Here is a 5,463-nt window from a genome sequence, read left to right on the forward strand (position 1 = left end):
ATTTATTTGCCCCTCTATGAACCAATAAGCCCAAACTGTATTAAGTGCAGTTTAATAAAATTACGTACCAAGCCCAATTAAAATTGAAGTCGCTAGGCGCCAGAGCCGCTGGTGTTGTTTAATAAAATTAAGAGAAAATATCTTTGTCCATAGACCTTTGTCCACTATTTGTTCACAACCTTATCCACTCCCTGGTTCAACTGTCTTTAACGACCTCTGTCTCTATTTCATTTTCCAATAATTCCTTATGCAAGTTGCAAAACTTAGTCTCCATCTCTCTCTTGCTTGTGGGGCGTCATCCTTTGGCGGTGGCGACACACCAGTCCACTGTTCGCCGGCACCGAGGAAGATCTAAACTCGACTTGCCGACTGCCTTTCCTCTAACGACCTCCCCTTAACGGCCTTCTCTCCGACAGATCTCCAACTTTATTCTTGAATCCATCGTGCGGCACTTAATTCTTGGCCGCTTAAAATTGCCACCTATTCGTATTTTTTTCTTATTCATATTTTTTTCTTCATTTCCATGAGGCGCTACTTTTTATGAATTATTCTATTCAGCTTCGTGGAAATATGAACTATATGCAATCTTACTGGTAGGATTACGATCACATCTGAGCCTCTTCTTAGTGGAAATCTGAATTATTCTATTGAACCGACGGTGATCGGATCTGATCCCGATTATGATTGCATCTTACTTTGAAGCTAATCTAATATGTTCTAACAGATCAGCTGTCGATTTCGTCTGATTTTGTAAAAAATTTATCTTAATGTCTGATTTAAATTTTTTATTTTGAATTTGATATTTGAATTCAACATTACATAGATTGCTTTTGTAATGTCATCGATTTGAATTTTTTGATTGAAGAACTTACATGATTCGATATTTTATTTTACAATATTCGATTTCATTTTCAAAAGAAGAACACAACGAATCATCTCTGATCTTCATCATTTGCGATTTGGATTGAAGAGCAATGGCGGAAATCATTTACAATTTGATAGATATATTTGTGTGCTGAATATTATGATTGTGTTAAACATATGCTTTTGAACTGTTATTTTTTGTTGAACAATGATGTATTATAGTTTGTAATTGTTATCTTTGTAGTTAACATAAGTCAGTTTACAGTATTGAAGTGTTATAGTTTTTATTTTTTCACTTTTTATTTTTGATGTTCTGGATGTTGTATACATTCAATTGGTTTATAGTTTACATTTATCAATTTTACAGTATTGACATTTTGTAGTTTGTACGTTTTGTTTTTATAGTTTAAGTTAACAGTTTTACAGTATTTAAATTTTATATTTTTTTACATTTTTTTTATCGTTTTCATTTGCTAATTTTACATTATTGAAATTTTATAGTTTGTAAATTTTTTTTTCATATTTTAAGTTCACAATTTTACAGTATTGAAAATTTATATTTTTTAAATTGTATTTAATCGTTTTCATCTTCTAATTTTACATTGTTGTAAATTTATAATTTTACTTTTTGTTTTCACAGTTTTAGTTGACTATTTTACAATATTGAAAATTCATATTTTTTAAATTTTGTTTAATTGTTTTCATCTGCTAATTTTATAATTTCGTAAATTTATAGTTTTTACCTTTTGTTTTCATAATTTAACTTTATAATTTTACAGTATTGAAAATTAATATTTTTTAACATTTTATTTTATCGTTTTCATATGTGAATTTTGCATGTCTGCAATTTTATAGTTTGTACATTTTATTTTTACAGTTGAAGTGGTCTATTTTATAGTATTCATTATTTTAATGATTTATTTCTGTGTTCATTAAATAGAGAAAAAAGAAAAAAAATATTTGGAAAATTTAATTTTGCCTTTTTATTATGTTTTTTGTCAAAATAACTGCTAATAACTAACACCAACTGTCAATAATTTCCTAAAACTGTCAATAACTTCGTATAACTGTCAATAACTAGTTTAATGGAGAGAAGACTAAGAGATTGTGGCTAGATCGGCAAATGCTCTACCATTATTACCAAATACAGGTAAATTAAATAACCAAAGTCAAATCAATTGAATAAAGTTCAAATTAAAAATGTAATCACTAAAATTCAAATCAAATCGAAGACTTCTCATGGGAGACATGAATTGACAGTACTGGATCAACCCCCTCAAGTATATATCAGGTCTCACAATTCATTGATGAAAAATATTCTGTCTTAAACTAAGATCATTTGTAACTATTCTTTAGAGGGGAAACATCTAAAAATTATTGATAACCCTTGAAAATTTTCCTTGGCTTTTTCATAATCCTACTGGAATACATGAAATTATCTCATATATATATATATATATATATATATATATATATATATATATGCTCATGAATAAAAAAACTCAAGCAAAGAAAAAGATGTCATATATTTTAGGTGACTGCCAAAGGAAAAATAGGTAAGACAGGACACAGGAGATATATATATATATATATATACATGTGGAGATTGATGATAATTTGTATTGTGCAACAGTATACATGACAAGTTGATTTTTGTAATGTTGTACGGAGTATTAATTAATCAAACAAGATATATATCTAATTTTCTAATATATGTGAATTACGGTTCAAGGTGGCAACATCCTACTGAACTTCTTCAGGTGAGCTGTAGCATATATACAGGGCCATGCCATAAACATCTTCATATAGATTCTTGACATATACATTAGCCCCTTGAAAAAACAAGGGTCTGTCAATACGTAGGTAGTCCTAATTTGAAATAATGCAATAGAATTTATATACTTTTTTAACTCTACCAGTAAAGGTTAAATTAAATTGATGAAATTAAATTCTGAATTAAACCTATAATTCCCACCGAATTATTGTCAATGATGAACGATTTCTTCTGTCCTTGCTAGGTCTTGTCCTTCCTTTCTTCCTCACCTCTCCAAACTACAAGTCTAGCCCTAACACTAGATCTGAATCGAGCTCGAGGTCGATCTAAAAGTTGGATGCTAAAGCATGCACAGAATTTGGCACTACTTTAAAATTACACAATTTGTTTTTGTCTTCATGAATTTGATTTATCTACATTTCACGTGCCAAAAAAGAAGATTTAGATTTCAATTACAATCACAATAACATTTGAAGGAGAAGAAAGTTATATGAGTTTTGATTCATCATTTCTTTTCTTAATTAGTTTTCTGTATTCTTTAAATTTGTTTATTTTTATTTCCTCTAAATAAAAAATTGTTTTTGTTTCTTACTAACTAGTTTGATTTCAGATAGATTGATTGATCAAATAATGTTGTGTTACCATTATTTATAGAATCATTCTTATTTTTGCTCTAAGATGATGAGCACTATTATCCTCCTAGATTGTGATTTGCCTCAACCATATGTTATTAATCCTCTTTGCTTATGGCATATTAATTGAATATGATAGGGTTTTATTATCGTGGACAATATGTAGATAATTCACAGATCTATTTTACAAAATATTTTATTTTTCAAGCCATAATATCATATATAACAGGATCCAATCTTACTAATACACATGTACCTCTTGTTTTAAGTTTCTAAAAAAATAATTGTTGTGCTTCAAGTTTCTAAAAAAATAATTTAAGTTCAAATTTATAGAAGGCCTTAATTTGATAGTTGCTATGTTGCATGGATACATGTACGGGTATCGTATCGGATACGATACAGATACGGTGATATAACAATTTTGAAAAATCAAGGATACGATACGTCTATTATATATTTTACTTTTTTATTATTTTTATTATATTACTAACTACACATGTATTATATAAATAAATATAACAAATTCTTAATATAAAATCCCAAGTATCTATTAGATATTATATCTACTAACTTCTAACAAAAACCCAACATGGGTAGTGGTTAGGTGATGTAGCGCTGGTTCGAACTGAACCCATTTCGATTCTTGCTGGCGCAAAAAAATAAAATATTTTGCTTGAGGTCCATAGGCGTTAAATGGTCGGGTGAATCTCCACGCTGCGCTGGTTTCAGACGTGTCAACACCGTATCCGGATGAGTCAACAGGTATCCAGACGGTATCGGCAGTATCAGGTGCGTATCGATATCCGATACGTGTCGGATACGGGTACGGAGTATCAGGATAACATAGGTTCATAGTTGTATAGTTTTTGAAATTAATGGGCCTTGGGCTCTTGGAACAAAAATAAAATAAAAACTTGACGTGTCCATTACACATTGAAGCATGAAATGGAGGAACCATGTTTTACTGAACTGGAGATGAGATAAAAATCAACTCAGTTTGTACTTCTCATAAGACTCGTACTACATGCATATCCACAAGGTACTAGGTACACAAAAAGAAAATAATCACATACAACTTAAACAAAATTCTTTCCAAAACTCAACATTTCTAGCAATTTCAATTCCATCAAAAAAAACAAAAATGTCTAGCATGTCGCCACCTCTGCCGATGGACCCAACAAACATGTCGCCTCCAATGGCCCCAATGAAGAAGCACTACACATCAATGACCTTCTTTTGGGGTAACAAGGCGGAGGTGCTCTTCTCGGGATGGCCCGGAGACAAAAGCGGCATGTACGCCTTAGCACTAATTGTGGTGTTCTTTTTGGCAGCCGGGACAGAGATGGTGAGCAGTCACCATGTTGATCGGTACACTAACAGGAAAAGTGTGATTCAGACGGTGGTGCACACGGTGCGTGTCGGGCTGATGTATGTGCTGATGTTGGCAGTGATGTCGTTCAACGGTGGCATCTTTATAGCGGCATGTATCGGCCATGCTGTTGGGTTTTTTATCTTTAAAAGTGAGATTTGGAGTAAGCAGCGGGATGAACCGGCTTGTTCCTACAGAACCAAGTACCGGGACCTTCCTTCCATGAGTTGCTGATGCATCCATCCATGGAATCAAAATTGAATGTTTAATTCATTGTCTCTGCCTCTGTATGAGATTGCCATTAATATCCTTCAAATAATTCATGTTTAAAATTGTCTTTAATTTTCCTTTTTCTTAAGGTTTATTTATGCTTCCGGGAGCATAATTTGAAAGCAGTGTTTGGTTTCATTTGATTGCTAAATGTGTGGTTAATTGTTTGAATGGTTTGAATTTCTTATGCTTCCGGGAGCATAATTTGAAAGCAGTGTTTGGTTTCATTATTTGATTGCTAAATGTGTGGTTAATTGTTTGAATGGTTTGAATTTCTTTTTCATTTCATTCTTGTTCTTTTTTTCTTTTCTTTTTCTCCTTAAATTTCACACACACACACACACACATATATAGCCACTAATTACTATGTGTTTCTTCTGATAATGTGCAATTAATGTTGTTTTCCCTTCAAATTAATATGGACATAGCTTGTATAAGAAATTTTGCAACTCATTACTGCTGTTCAAAGAAAACAAAATTTGAATATTTAAATATTGGTTTTGAATTATTCCAAAATTAATTCCCAGGGGTGGAGCTTCCTATAAGCACAACTA

At 31.5% G+C, this 5,463-nt stretch overlaps 1 pseudogene; it reads left to right on the plus strand.

Annotated features, from left to right (window-relative positions):
• Positions 1-4,411: 4,411 nt before the first annotated feature.
• Positions 4,412-4,873, plus strand: LOC144545687 (copper transporter 6 pseudogene; annotated as a pseudogene).
• Positions 4,874-5,463: the final 590 nt, after the last annotated feature.

Source organism: Carex rostrata, chromosome 28, assembly GCF_964058835.1.
Source record: "Carex rostrata chromosome 28, lpCarRost1.2, whole genome shotgun sequence".
NCBI classification, from domain to species: Eukaryota; Viridiplantae; Streptophyta; class Magnoliopsida; order Poales; family Cyperaceae; genus Carex; species Carex rostrata.